The sequence below is a fragment of the Argentina silus genome (genome assembly GCF_951799395.1).
Source record: "Argentina silus genome assembly, chromosome: 3".
NCBI classification, from domain to species: domain Eukaryota; kingdom Metazoa; phylum Chordata; class Actinopteri; order Argentiniformes; family Argentinidae; genus Argentina; species Argentina silus.
Genome location: NC_139657.1, coordinates 10,297,510 through 10,314,235, shown reverse-complemented (window position 1 = coordinate 10,314,235; position 16,726 = coordinate 10,297,510). Strand labels below are relative to the sequence as shown.

General features: G+C 37.2%; 1 long non-coding RNA gene across 1 annotated transcript; it reads left to right on the top strand.

Moving 5' to 3' along the window:
• The first annotated feature begins 9,790 nt into the window (after nt 1-9,790).
• LOC310802538 lies at nt 9,791-16,606 on the top strand. Its single transcript, XR_014554149.1, has 5 exons — nt 9,791-9,972; nt 11,574-11,637; nt 11,803-11,862; nt 13,479-13,533; nt 16,272-16,606. It is a non-coding gene; the product is annotated as an uncharacterized lncRNA (long non-coding RNA).
• The last annotated feature ends 120 nt before the right edge of the window (nt 16,607-16,726 follow it).

The window sequence follows — 16,726 nt, the reverse complement described above, 5'->3', positions numbered from 1 at the left end:
GTGCAGGTAAGGATTTCTCCATCAACTAGATAACTGAAAGCAGGGGATTTGTCCTCAACATGTCAATGTGAATATATCATTACTCAGGCAGGGAATTAATTGTCTCTAAACAAAACTGGGACCTCAGATTGAATTTGATCAATATTTTACTGTATGTTCAGATGACCATCTGTTAATCTGCACCTCTAGCTCAAAGCAGCTGTGTAAAAGAAACTTCAATTCACTTCCAAAAAAATTACTTTATTTTTTATTTTTAAGGATTTCTAAGATGTTTAGTGCTCTAGAGTATTCTCCGAAACAGAAAATGTTTGTTTTCACGGTGGGAACATGCCTCAGTAATAGAAGTTAGTTGAAATATTTGAAATATTCGTAGTGCACTCCAGTCAAATAAGCCCCCTCTCATGCGCTCTCAACCATGTGATCTGTCTGGAAAAAAGTGGTGTTTTTACAGGATACTTCTGTAGAATTACATGATGCCCTTCTTATGTTGCCAATTAAGTTAAAAATAGTCTTACTATAGACGTCAGCAGGCCATCCGGTGTAATGAAAGCATTAGTTTGTAAAAGCACGTCTGTGTTTTGCAAAAATACAAACAGTCTGTGACCAATACTGCTAAGCTAATTAGCCCTGAAATTGCCTTGGGGTCACAGTTTGTAGGACACATTCTAAAGAGATGTTCACATATCCTGCAAAATGTGTTAATGATTAGGTCATGTTAATCTTTAGGTTTTACCTCTTAAAGTCTACAGTAGCCTATATCTACCTATTTGCTAAACGAATTTCTTTTAAATTGTTTTACTTGAAAATGTATCTGTAGTAGTAGAAGAAAGGTATGTTACAAGAAGGATTGGAAGCTTGTGCAAGGTGTGGAACATGGTGAGAAACCAGAAGAGAGAGGGATGAGAAGTAGTCAACAACTCTGCCTTGAAACTCCAACAAACAAAATGACTAGTGACCAAGTGGGAGTTTGTCACATTTCAGTGCAATGTAAAATTTATTTAAGTCCATATACATATAATTCCATAATATCATAAGTCCAGAAAAATAATATGTCTGTTTAAGGGGACAGCACAAGACGGAAGATAAAACAACAAGTGAGAGAGAGAGTACTTGGTCCTATTTGGTTAATGTTTATAGGAATGGAAAAACCATGGAGCCAGCCAGTGGGTAGTTTATTAACGCTTCAATGTCATTTTCTGTGACAAAAACCAAGCTTAGACATGCTTTCAATATTCTTCAAAAGCAGCATTCAAGATTGGTATTCTCATTTAGGCTTTTTTGGGATGAGGATAATTAGGTACGGTCTAGCATGGCAACTTTGATTGACTTTACAGCAGAGGAAAAGTTGCCTTAACCAGATGGTTCATTTCAAATCAAAGTTCTCAAAAAAGCCTCAAATGAACATTGTTACAAGACGTAAGCACAAAAATAAATTACTTGTACATTCACAACACTGACTGTATTGAAAATCAAGACACGTTTGCAGTAATATCCTTTGGGAGAGGTCATTGAAAAGACACATTGACAAAGTGGAGAGGGAAGTATAAGGTGGGAATGTTCAGAGTACAAGAATACGAGAAACAAAATGCCAAACTGCAGTATTTTGACTAATTGAAAACTGAAGCATCATAGATATCAAATGACACGAAATTTCAAATTAAAAGTAATCTCCAGTAGTTTATAGCATAAACTTGGGAAACCTCAAGCTTATTGTAAATCTGGTAATATATACATGTATTCAGGCTGAAATGTGGACAAATGCAGCTAAATAAACAACAGTGTTACATAATCATATACTGTAGCCTTCTGTCAATGTGGCAAAGATTTCAAAAGGGTGTATCATTTGCCCATGAAGGTGAACACAATGAAAACACTGTATTTCGAAAAGGGATACAACATATTTGCATGAGGAATGAGGAATAAAAATCTTGATTCCCTGTCAAAATGATACTGTACACTAGCCTTCATGTACATGTAGTCTACTCCATATTGTCACGTTGTGGAATGTGAATTATTTGCCTACATAAAGATATCACTATCAGGTAGCTTAAATGGAATTGGGCTGCCAGGAAACAATCCACCCTTGTATTTGATAGTTTACTATTGGATAACAAAACTGCCTAAAGATACAACAAGGTTATACAGCAGATAGAGCTTTTTCAGAGGACACGTTTAGACCATATCATCTATGCATGGAATAATGTTATCATTTAGTTATTTACCTTTATCCTAAATGACAGTATTTTCGTTTTGGAGGCTCCAACTTTCTTAATACGCTGAAGAAAATAAATGGGTGCCAATTACATTTGACCAAATCTTTATTACAACTGATCTTTTCTCACAGTTTTGTTAGGCAACTAAGCTGCCCATGTTTATTGCTTCACTTGGAGAAAATATCTAAACCACACAACAGCAATGGCTCTTCTGATTAAAGCAGAAATTCCACATTCCATCAGTTTGCAGAGTAACTGGAGACATACAGTGCCAGGAAATCCCTGGGTTAGAGTTGCCATTTTGAAAGGGCCTCTGTATGTGTGTAACTGACTATAAGAACACACCAATGGACTATCCCCATTTACTGGGAATCGGAAACCTATTTTGTAAGGTTAGTTTGGAAAGTCTCAAAATTGTAAAGAGATAATGTGTTCCGAAGTTTTTTTTGTATCACCTTTAAACTATATCCTACTTTGAGAAAGATATACTTATTTTCAAAACCCTACAAAGTCCGACCCTTTACTCAGTACTTTGTTGAAGCACCTTTGGCATTGATTACAGCCTCAAGTCTTCTTGGGTATGACGCTACAAGCTTGGCACACCTGTATTTGGGGAGTTTTTCCCATTCTTCTCTGCAGATCCTCTCAAGCTCTGTTAGGTTGGATGGGGAGCGTCGGTGCACAGCTATTTTCAGGTCTTTCCAGAGATGTTTGATTGGGTTCAAATCCGGGCTCTGGCTGGGCCACTCAAGGACATTCAGAGACTTGTCCTGAAGCCACTCCTGCGTTGTCTTGGCTGTGTGCTTACGGTCGTTGTCCTGTTGGAAGGTGAACCTTCGCCCCAATCTGAGGTCCTGAGCGCTCTGGAGAAGGTTTTCATCAAGGATCTCTCTGTACTTTGCTCCGTTCATCTTTCCCTCGATCCTGACTAGTCTCCCAGTCCCTGCCGCTGAAAAACATCCCCACAGCATGATGCTGCCACCACCATGCTTCACCGTAGGGATGGTATTGGCCAGGTGATGACTTTCCTCTGATTTCCTCCAGATGTGACGCTTGGCATTCAGGCCAAAGAGTTCAACATTGGTTTCATCAGACCAGAGAATCTTGTTTCTCATGGTCTGAGAATCCTTTAGGTGCCTTTTGGCAAACTCCAAGCGGGCTGTCATGTGCTTTTTACTGAGGAGTGGCTTCCGTCTGGCCACTCTACCATAAAGGCCTGATTGGTGGAGTGCTGCAGAGATGGTTGTCCTTCTGGAAGGTTCTCCCATCTCCACAGAGGAACTCTGCAGCTCTGTCAGAGTGACCATTGGGTTTTTGGTCACCTCCCTGACGGTGGCCCTTCTCCCCCTATTGCTCAGTTTGGCCGGGCGGCCAGCTCTCGGAAGAGTCTTGGTGGTTCCAAACTTCTTCCATTTAAGAATGATGGAGGCTACTGTGTTCTTGGGGACCTTCAATACTGCAGAAATTTTTTTGTACCCTTCCCCAGATTTGTGCCTTGACACAATCCTGTCTCGGAGGTCTATGGGCAATTCCTTCGACCTCATGGCCTGGTTTTTGCTCTGACATGCACTGTCAACTGTGGGACCTTATATAGATAGGTGTGTGCCATTCCAAATCATGTCCAATCAATTGAATTTACCACAGGTGGACTCCAATCAAGTCATAGAAACATCTCATGATCAATGGAAACAGGATGCACCTGAGCTCAATTTCAAGTGTCATAGCAAAGGGTCTGAATACTTATGTAAATGTAATATCAGTTTTTTATTTTTAATAAATTAGCAAACATTTCTAAAAACCTGTTTTCACTTTGTCATTATGGGGTATTGTGTGTAGAGTGATGAGGAAAAACATTAATTGAATCCATTTTAGAATAAGGCTAAGGTAACATAACAAAATGTGGAAAAAGTGAAGGGATCTGAATACTTTCTGAATGCACTGTATTCAAAAGGGAGTGGCAGGGACAGAGTTCTTTCTGACTGAAGATTCAATAAACCAGTGAACAATGGTGGGCATACAGCTCACTCATGTCCTTTAACCAGGGATGTAACTTGTGCACATATTGGATGAGATGGTTGATTCTGCTGGAATTGGCAGCACTGAATGTGTTGGAACAGATCCGGGAATCCCTGGTTTGTGTTCCCACTGGCGAAAATAGTGTGATAAAAAAATGATATCCGGTTAAATCCTGGCATTCACCTGCAAAACAAGTGAAAATACTGAATTAGCCTAGGCAAAATATGTCGCTTAAGAAATCAGGCATTGCTGCAGTATTTTATCAGTAATATCTGAGAGTCTCAAGTTTGATGTAAAAGGGTTTAAAGTTGTGACAATTAATTAAAACAATTGATCAGGTCTCTGGGGTACAGGTGAAGATCAGATTGTTCTTGTGCTTAAAATCACGTTTGATCAATATGAAGTTGCATTTCACAGAGTCACCATAGTTTAATTGATAAAAGATATACTGTCCACTGGGTGTGGAAGGAAATAACCCTAAAGAGTCATGTTTTACGTGTTTTTTTATAAGCATTGAATGTCAGGTAAACAGGAGGCCACATCTTCCTCACAGGAAGGTGGTCTGTGTCAAAGAACAATTGAATGGGCGGAAGGGAGAACCCTTACGTAAACAGTTCTACAGATAAAAAGCAAGGTTGTGCAGAGACCAACTTTAACTTGTATCACTGATAATCCTAATTATGGAATGATTATGAGCACGCTTTATTATGTCCAGTCATTATTCTCAAAGAAATGTGCCACTTCATATTACTTTCTAATGAAATTGTAAGGATTAAGCGATGTCACATAGTTGGGGGAGGGTAACAGTGACGATATAGGGTCCATCCCACTTGCAGTTCTCAGTCTACTGCAAAGAGTATCATTCACACTACTTAACTAGATTATCCAGTACAATTGCACTTATAAAGTGATATAGAGCTAACACACACTGTGATAACAGGCAAATATAGCCTTCTATTAAAGCAGACAGTCTAAAACCTAGATGTCCCTACTTCAAACATGTTCTAAATTTGCAATTAAGGCAAGGGCCATGTGTGTGTCTGTTCCACACACTTCAATGATTAAACATCCAAGGCAAAAAAACATTCTTGCTAACTTGTAAAATGTTTAATTTCACTTGAGCATTGGCAATGCAACTAGTTGAAATTACAAAAAGCCAATATGACGCATTTCCGTATGATTTAATTTTGTCCTTATGTTTTAAAAATGAGATGGCATGAAGAGGGGCCTCAGTGCACATGTGTTTTGCATTACAAACATACCACAGAGGATGTTGCCCTTTCATGGGGCACAGAACATACCCTCAAATTGAATCGAATGGGTTTATCAATTAGCACACCATAAGAAGTGTTTGCTAAAAGAGACAACAATGAAGTAAATGAGGAAGTACACATACATAGAAGCAAAACAGGTTGGTGACTCTCCTGTGGGTTTGTGAACAGCTCTGGTGCACACTCATGTCAAAGAAAACAAGTTTGGACATTCAAGCACCAATGACTGTACCTGTATTTGACATCAAAGAGAGTTGAGTCCTCTTCATCCTCATTCTCTTCATTCAGGGGTGCCATTTCTACTCGTTCAGCAGGTGTTGTGATTATGTCATACTTCCGTGTTTTCCTGATTCTCCTTCCAGATCTGACAAAGCAAAGTGGGTTGTAATAATCAGACAATGACAAGAGGTGTATGGTAAATGTAGCATATTGTGTTGCCTTGTTACATGGTAATTAGGTAATTGCATGGTATATTGACTTAGGGCGGTTTGTGTTATTACACAAGTGGAATAAGGTACACAACTTATTCCACTTCTGCATTAACTGCTCAAGTACTATGTAGGCCTAATACTATGTAACAGCAGCATGTTCATACTGGACAATTGTGTTACTCGAGTATAATAGAGTTGATACACAGGTAAAAGGACAACTTGTACAACATAGTGTGACCTACTGTATATCTGTAACACTTAAACCTGACATGACAAGTGTTTCGCATGTTTACTTATTTCAAAAACATTCAGCCAGTTCAAGCTACAGTCATTTCTGGAGTCAACTGATGACTTGCCACAGTATTTTGCTGCAATATAGAGAACACCAGGACATCTCCTGTTTGCCAACCCCATCACATGGCGCCTGATAGATAGAATCAATAATGACGCACATACTGGACTCTATGGTAGATTTATGCGACAGCATAATCTAGACTTCAAAGAACAATAATGTAGGCCTACAGTATGATATTTGTGTTATATAGTGTTGTAGGCCTATACATATTATCCATTTGCAAATTAGCCTACCTTATCACTTTGATGACCAGGCATGTGACGAGAACAGCTGTTAACACGCAGATACAAATTACAATGTTTTTAAGAGTAGGAAGGTGTTCCAATATTGAAGAAATTCGTGATTCGGTGGTTGTGGCATGATCTGTGCCATTATTTGATGAACCCTCTTCATGGATGGATGATGATGAATTAAGCTGCGTTGCGGGTGAAGGTAGAGTTTGTGTTTGACGTTCACCTATAACTTCCCAGGCCACGGCAAAAACCAAGGTGAGGACAAAACTGTACGTCACCATGCTGCTTAATAGATGAGAAAGATGCTTGTGTAAATAATCTTGTTCTTCTCTTCAAATTCCTTAAACGAAGCCAAGAAAAATATGCGATACAACCTTAAAGCGTTTCTGTGACATTCTGATAAAGGTTGGCTATTTTATATTGCGCTTTCGCTCGTCAAATGACATTGATCAGACTCCATAGAACGGCGTAAATATCCATCTTTATAACCAATGTCCAACCTTTCCTGAATTGTAGCAGGCTGTATCTCTGCTCGCAGATTGACTCAGTCCTCACTGTCAAAGCGCGCTGCTCCGTATCCTTCTACCCCTTCCTGATTTCATTCGGAATGTGAACAGGGAGGGATGAGGATTATCTACAGCCGGAAGAGCCCTGGAGGCCACTGTTCATGATGCTGAAGAGGGCAGTATATGAAAATGTTTTGGTTAATTTGTACGTTACATTATTATACGTTGATCAACATAAACCTTGATCAGTACGATAACAGCTATAATGTGATGGAATTGAAAGGAGCTATGTGTGAACGTGAAACAAGCAATGCACATCTTTCACAAATTGGCTAATGGCACCTTATCTAGTTATCATTAGTGAAATCGATTTAAATGTATCACTAGACCCACCAATTTAGCAATGCCAATGTATCACTAGACCCACCAATTTAGCAATGCCACTGCTATCATCTGCCTTATATGTGAATAGTAGTAATACATGTCACATGTTACCAATGTCGGCGTAATTACATAGAGTTTTAATTGGATCATCGACTGGGTACACCTGGGGTATATCTAAAGAGCCTAAAGATGATCCTCTCCTCATATGCTTTGTGGGCACCCACCATATTGCTTTCATCGCTTCTATGTTATCAGATCAGTGCAGTTGAAGGAGAGGAAACAAGGAGAGGAGGCTACTTGAGACTACTGAGATTTACGCCTAGATGTTTTAATTGGCAACTCACAGTCAGGAACCTAAACAAATCAACCCCTAGTGGCTAGCCCCAGGTACTTGTGTAGATCTGGGAGGATTAGATTTTGATTAGGTTTGAGCAATTATGGTTAGCTCCCCCTTGGCGTGGTGGTACAGTGTTTTGGTCGTCTTGCTTATCTGTCCACAGTTCAGTCCTAGAGGTTGATTTGGAATTCAGGGATGAATCAGTGAGGTAAGGCTTTCAAAAAGTTGCAGGTAGAAAAAAAAAAGACACATTGTGTTATATGTTTAAAATGTTAAAATATTCCATTATGTCTTCCATCTTTATTAGAACGTTATTTCTTTAAGCTCATAAATGACATGAGACCATGAACAACTGGACTTTATCAGTACCCACTAGATGGCAGCATTTATTAATCATGGCACTAGAATTTACAGAGCCTTTATTTCATAGTTGACCGTGGCAGCTAGATGGTGTTGTGGCAAGGGTTAGGAATTTCACTCTGGAACCTCATCGAGATTAAGTCACTGCACATCCCTAGAAAATAGTGCATGTCAAACCACCTGTAATATGTTTTCAGCTATTCTGAAAATAATTTCCTGCATTTTGTTTTGTCAGAAGAAGCTATTAGACACTATTGACAGAACTGGTAGATCCAATTATGTTGCCTGGATACAGTATGTTTCATTCAAACCAGCTTCAGCAACTGACAGCACAGTGGTCTTTCATCTGTTTTGAATAGAAATGTAGCAGTTGAAATGATCAAACACTTAAAAAGTGGCAAACCACAAACCACATACAGCACACTTGTTGCATATGCACTACTACTATATTATGGAATGAAAAAAATATTTTTTGCGGTAACATTTAAAAAGAAAATGCACACAGTATTCCTCCATATCAAATAATTCCTAAGGCAGTCCACTACGTTTTACATACTGTAGATTAAACGTGTAATCAGGTACAACCGTTCATGTTGTGCCTCACCCCTGTAGAGCAACTTACAGTACGGACTTCAAACATAAAAACATTTAAAATGATATACTATAAATGTTTCCTCTCTATCCATCATAAGGCTACCAAATGTATTTAAATTGACACAATTTAGCTTTTCCAGTGCAGTAATATGTATCTGGTCCTTTTCCAATACTATTAACATGCATATCCTCTTATATCCTCTTTTGGGAATGATCACTGATCTACTTCTTGGGTAGATTTGATATAAGATGACTTAAAGGTATAGACTATGTCTCCACCATATTGCTTTTTCCTATCCAGTCAGGCAACATTAATTACTTTCCTCAAGGAGGGAGGAATGCATTGTAAATGGTTTGAATGAGGGCTTTTGGTTCTTGTTGCTGGGCTGTGGATCTTTATTAGGAAATCTGCCACTGCAAAACAGCAAGAACCGTTCCAGCTCCCATCTTATTGGTCGGTGATGGGGGTGGAGTACAAGAGCAAGGGCTGGCTGGGCATTCAAAATGGCGCTCGCTTGGTCGCTGTTTCTTGTAAAGCGTCACTGCTTACATGGGTCTCATGTCCATGTCTCATTTCCATCATTGGTCCTATCAATTATTATCTGTACAAGAATTGTAACAAATATATGAATACAAATTAGGTGACAAGCAATAGTTCAGCAAGAATTCAGACATCCTTTAGCACACACTTGATACTACAGGTTTTGACAACAGTATAACAGTTATATCTACACACCGTGTTTAATATATTTAATAATGATTTATCTGGATATAACAGAAATAGTAGTAAAACTATACGGTATGTTTGATATTCACAACACTATCTGGTCTTCTTAAACACATACAATAGTCATTTGGATTAAAACATATCTGGATACAATATCTGGATACATTTTATAAATTCAAAACAATCATAACCCTTTGAATTGTTTTGAGAATGTATGAGAATTGTCACTATGTACGCATCCACTTTGATCAAACAAGGAATAATGATTAGCAGAGAGCAGGGGCTCTGTTACCCAGGATGCTGGTGTGTTTCAGAGGAAGTTGTGTGCGCTTACGTTGAAAGAGAGGGGGCAGAGCTAATGCATGGGATAACAGTTGAGACTGAACCAGAGAGAAGGACAGACAGAAGAGGAAAGCATCCAACACAGGATGGTGAAGACACGCACAACTGTCAGGGAGAAGACCCTGTCAAAACGACGAAAATCGACCGAAAATGCGACACGGGCGCGTGTAGATGAAAGGGGATAGCACCTTTCGCACAAATGGGTAAGAATCTGATAGAAAAAACCTAGTTGTTACTTGTAAACGCGAGTTGAGAAGATGTCAATATGGTGGAAAGAACGAGGGTTCGACGGTCTGTTGTAAAAATGGCCATGGTGGGTCCTCAACCAGGACTGAAAAAATATTTTTTTCGACCTGATTCTTTTTGTGGTTGAAGTGCAACTTAGTGAAATCGGTAGAGAAATATTTGGTGTTTAGTGTTAGCCTAGTTCGAGAACAAAGTCGCCCATATTCTAGGGTACACTTTCGAGTTTTAGAACCTACGCATTTAAAATTCGCTTTGTCCTTGAAAGGGCAAATGTCCTTGTCTGAATTTGATCGAGGAAAATGACCATAATTGAGAACTCTTTCACACCAAATGTTGAGTTGACTGGATCAAGACTGATCTGAAAACATGAAGCTATATTGTGAGGAGATTTTATTATAAGTGTGAATTTCGATTTTTTTCTTAAGTAATTTATTTCAATTTATTAAAATGTTTATCTACTTGAATTGTCTTTATTGTAATGTTTAGATGAGAAATATTCGAAAACATCCCAGTCAGGTGCAAATATGCCAAACGATATATTTCAGCTTATTTCAACATTAGTTGAAAATAATAATAACAAATTGAAAAAAAGACACATATTCGGGACTATGTTTCTCTTTTCATGCACACAACACCGAAGGTTTATGTTCAAATTAAGCTGCAATGTTTTGAAAACCATATATTAAGTATTTTTCGAAAATTCAGAATAGGGTGTTGGCTTTTAACTCTTTGTGGTACAGAATGGAAATAGTCACTGAAATAATTATATAAATCGTCTATTTGGTTATTCCTGCAGTTAAAAGTAAGTAGTGATTTGGGAGGAAGAATTTCACACTTGACAAACACTAAACGATCACTTAAACATAATTGTTGGTGAATAATTAAGAAATACACCTTTTTCTCAGAAAAAAAAACCCCTGCATACCAAGGTCATTGTCAGACTAGGTTATATAAATATATATCCATATAGTGAAAATGACATCTGTGTTCATGGATATTTTAAGTTATTAAGTTTATGCTGTATTAAAATTAGTAAAGTGTGATTTGAAGCTCTTTGTCTGGTATAATTATTTAACCATGGTGTTAAGACACCATATCTTTACATAAAGTAGTATTGATCATCTTTAGGATAGTCATCAGCCAATTGAAAATGTCATGTTAGTGTTCCACAAACATTTCTAACCAATTCTTGGTATCCATTTTCATCCAAATTTGATCAAATAAACAACCAACATAACTTGATTTATTTAATTTTGAATATACCGTTTTTTAACATGCATGGATTACAAATGTGTAAATGCACATCAGTTGCTTTTGTATAATACGTATGTATTATACATATGTATATGTATTTCCATAGGCTTCCCATATGTGTTTGTATCATCCATTTGGTGTAGGCAGATGAAACTTCATATTAAAAAATGATCAAATAAAAGTCATTATTCAGCTATCTGTCTTTTAATGGCATTCAGAGTGATGAAGTAGGCATGCATTGGTTATTGTTGAGTTTTGTTACTCTTACATATTATACTAACTACTTTTATTGATTTTGTTTCAGAAACTATTGAAGTTTGAAGAATGGGGTGAAAGAAGAATGCAAATGTTATTTCATTTGAAAAATGGTAGGTTTGTACACCAAGTTTGTAATGGCTTTTTGTGAATATTAATGAGCAACAGTGGGTTAATTTACGTATAATTCTCTTCACTGCTATCTAATACTTACCAATAGGTTGTGCTGTTTTCGCCTTTTCACATTTGTTCTCTATATTTGCCTTCACCTCCTAAAGGTTTGCCATCTGGACAGTCCACTGAATTGATGACTTGAGGAAAAGGAATGCTCAAGAATTGTAAGTATGAAGTTCTCCATACCGTGTGACTGAGAAGATTGATTGCAGTCATACTTATGTTAGCACACCAATGTGAAATAGATTAATCACATTACATCATTCGAGGCTTCTGTATGGCAACCTGTTAAAAATATGTTCTAGAACCTATAGATGTCATCACACGCTACACATTGCACTGCAAATACACCAGATTTTAATTGACGTAGGGACATTGAAATGTATTTGAGGGTATATGAACAAGTAAGCCGTTTAATGGAAAAAGATCAGCGGTATCCATTAGATTTCAAAGGTTAGCCATTTCAATGTTCCTAATACAAACAGTTGCAAATTTTACGATGTAACAGTTACATACGTGTTCTGACATGAGACTTTTTAATACGGTTAGCTAGCTGTACATTAAATTGTATGTCTTTTTTTTATTGAGTATTACAGTGCCACATTTCGGAGGGTTAGAATGGATGATTTGTTACAGACAAAATACTAACAGTTCAGATGTGGCCAAGATGATTTATAATGGTTCGCCAAGAGTTGTTATTGACAAATGTGATTTTTATTTGGCAAAAAAAAAAAAAAAAAATACAAAAATGTACGATAGTATGAGGCTAAGCGTCTTCACGTTACTATAGTGTGAAATATTCACATTTCCACAAAGCATTATGTTCGCAACGTAACTATGTAATAGTTTGTTAGGGGTTAGGCAGCATTAGGCATACACGTGTTTAACGTAAGGGGAAGTTGTCAGGGTAAGGCATTAGCTAACATTACATTAAATTCGCAAACATTAGCGAGGTAATACTTTCTGTAACGCAATAGATTTCTGACCGCGAATATGTACAATTTCAGTTATGATAACGTTATTGTTCTAGTGTGTGTGTATATATACCATTTAGATGATGCTTTTAAAAAAGCAACTAAAGCAACTTACGTTGCAGAGTGCATACATTTTCAGTATATATGGTCCCAGCGGGAATCGAACACACAACCTAAGCGTTGTTGGCGCCATGCTCTACCAACTGAGCCACAGAGGACCATACTCATGCGTTGAAGTTGAAAAAATTCACGTTAGCGTCCATGCATTCATAAAGTTGCTCGGATAGTAGCTAGGTTCAGATGGATTTCCCCGCAATTCTATGCATCGGGGACGGATTTGAAGATAAGACGGGAAATAGTCTTGTAATGTTAACAGCAGCAAATATGTACAGGAAATGAATGCGAACGAAAACAGAAATGTGTGAATGTTATCATGACGCTTACAGTAAATATATACAAAGCCAAAGTGATTCAAATGGGAAAGTTATCTTGGATTGCCACTACAGTGGTTGGTTGGCATGATGATTTATTTTAAGACAACTTATGGTCTGGTGTGCATTTGATGGTCAATTGCAGCTGTTAGCAAGAGCTTAGTAACCTTGTTTAGTTTGAATTAGATGGACGAGTTGGTGAACCATTTATACATCAACCATTTATCTACCGTGTGTGTGTGTGTGTATATATATATATATATATATATATATGAGCTGAATAGGATATGGATTTTGATGGACATGTATGCATAGGACTTTTATTATTCCTTGAATGTTGTACAGTCTTTATTAATTTATTCTCATCCCAAACAGGATCAAGACATGGATTGACTTGTGCCATTCCGCATTGAAATAAGAAGACAGCACTGTAAGTCATGTTATTGTTTTGTGCTGTAACAAATGGAATGTTTCTTGAAATGTCTGTTATAACATTGTTTAAACAATGTTATGCTCTGATGTGTAGTGAGTTGTATTACAAAGCATGTGAGTGCTTAACAACCCAGAGCTATCTATTGGTAATATGAGTAGGGTTGCCAGTGATATTATATAATTTATAGCAATGACTAACTAGACCAACAGAACACCAACCTTGCTCTAAGCATGTATCTACTACCTTGAATATTGTTTAAAGGAATGTGAAAGACTTGTTGAAATATTCTCACTGCAATGAGAAGGCACTAATTATCCTCATTACTTCAAACCAATGAAAATAAACGTACTTCCGCAATGATTCAAAACCATTTTGCATCAAAACCTCCGACCAATTTACTTCAATCTTGTTTTCTCACCTGCAAAACCTTTATAACCTTGTCTTTTCCCACACCTTGTGCGACCATACCTTACCTAGAAGAAGGACGTTTCCGTTTATTCTTTACTTCTCTTGGGATCAGGAGTTTTCGTCCTCCATCTTTCAACTGTGGCATGATGCTTTTCTTGCCTTTGGCATATAGTATGCAAGGCCAACATGTACTTCGACCATTCACAACTACTTCTTTCTCTTACCTCTTTTTAAAAAAAAAAAAATATATATATATATATATATATATATATGAGAGAGATAGATAGATATTCATTTAACAAGTGTATTTTATTATTCTAGTTGCTTACTTTTTGGTTCTTGGGTAAAGGCATGGATTACATATTCTGACAGAATACATTGTCTACATTGCCTTAAATTTGTGAAGGCCTACGCTTCACTATCGTTAAACTGATTGGGAGACATTTCCCTTTTTCGTGACATTTTTCATAACCGCTGTCTGTCAACGGAAACACAACTTTAAAGGGATCACAACCCTAATTTCCATAACCCTAATTTGACCCAACCCACCTCTACTAATGTATTCCTGCATGTCCTCACCGGTCCTTGTAGGATTACTTTCTCCAAACTGAAGGCCCAATGGACATCATTTGGTCAAAATGTTCTTGTACTCTTGTACAATGAGACCCTTTCTCATATGTATTGAAGTATTTTCTTGGTCTTACTTAGAATTCAACTGCAGTTCATGAACTGACATCTTGGGTTGAACCTGATCTTAATTTTGTCTTGGTTCTTTCGTTTTCGTCGTTCTTTTGATTTTCTTGATACTTTCATAATTAATTCAAGACTTGTCGGCTACATGATTTTTTAATGCCATATCATCACTTTTTCATTACAGAATCTCATGTCAATGGCATGAGAGAGACATGCAGAGAGAGCAGATTTTTCATAGTTTGTGCAGTTTGTCGCCAGCATTGATAACTGTCGTAGTTTAGCGTCTTTTCAAGCTACAGTATTTCAGATATGGCAGAGCCGGAGAAAAGATTTTCTATGACTATGAATTGGGCTCATGCCAACACGCAAGTTTGATTTGTTAGCCCCCTTGTGGACTGTTCATGTACTTTTGAGTAGCCTCACAGTACAGTTCTATTTAAACAAAACTATAACCAAAACTTAACTGTAAAATCATCAGCGTATTGTATAGGAGATAAACATAATCATAGTACTAGAACAAGTTCATAAACAAATAGCTTTTTGGTATCTTGACTTTTTTTACTAACCCTAACCCTTGAATCATTAAACATAATTTGACTAAATTTCATAAAGTCACTTATTTGATTAATTGATGAATCCATTGTTTTAGTAGACTGCAGAATGACTCCCATTTCATATCAATGGAAAATATATAATAATTTCAAACCATTCTCCGGGGATGGAAAAATACGTACTTTTAAAACCAAAACGTGTGTAGCATTGTGACAATTGCTTATGTCGAAGACATCATTTTCATCAAACGTTGAAAACAACATATTTTTCTGATTTTGTAATCCTAACGTCAACATGTTCACGTTGAAAGGAATAGCTATACTGAATTATGATTTATTTTAATTAACAGACATGTCGGAACATTCCATTTTTAATCCTCTACTTGTGCATGTAATTGTGTTGTATTTCCTGTTTTGTCTCAGTTGCTGTTTGAATGGTTGTGCTATTAGGTTTATTGAATAGGGTGCTATGACACAGAATGATAGTATTCCTTTGAATCAAATTTAGCGTTAAAACACGAACATGAGAATCAGAATATTTTTTGAAACCTTAAACGTAATAGATTTTTGTTTAGGCTAAATGTGAACAGATAGGTATGCATACATTCTGATTAGCATGATTACAATTCAGTCCAATTTCGGTCTCTACATATTCTTGCGTTCGTGTTTTGAGTGGCTTAAGCATCTGTTTGATGATGTATGCTGTGTAGTTAGGTGATCAATGGTACCGCAATTGACAATGCACACACAACCATCTGGACAATTGTATGGATTTAGTGTCTTAGATTCAAAAGGTTTTGACAGCGCACTGAGGGTGGAATCCTAACTCGAGATCTGCACACTTAAACTCATGAATCATCGCACGCATTTCCCATTGACGGAGTTACGTGCGCTGATCTCGAGTTAGGATTCCAGCTTGTGAAAGTACAGCAATTAAAACGTCTTGGTCTCTTAACCAACTGTTTTTAAGCTAGCTGTTCAACATCAGAATTGTTGTTTTAGCATGCAACTTTGAACCGACGGTTCTAAAGTAATGCAATTTGGGTTTACGACTCACTTCCCTTCTTTTTTAATTCTATTAAGACGCCATTCTGCTGGACAGTGAAGTGGAGACAACTGCTCTGTCATCAAGATGGCGGCTGTGATTTGGGGATAATCGGAATTTTGAAAAGCTGACTGCTCGGATTTTTGGGGGGATTTTTTTTTTTGCGGGATCAGATCACTCAATTGGATTCATTAATTTTTAAAACCTACATGGACTATGTTGTTCTTTGGACGTACAGGCAAATCTTTCGACTCAAATGTTTGAATATTGTACTTCCTAGCTACTATTGTTATTACACTCAATTTCACAGTATTTTTTCCTTTGTAATTTTCTGATTCGAATGTTATTGATGTTCAATAAAATGTATGTATTCCCAACTATTCAGACTCTTCCATTCGTCAGTATGAAACCTAAGAACTCTAATACACGAAATAAGACTATTCACTTAACGCTTAAATTCGAAGAACTGGCTCTTCATCAATTTAATCAAAGC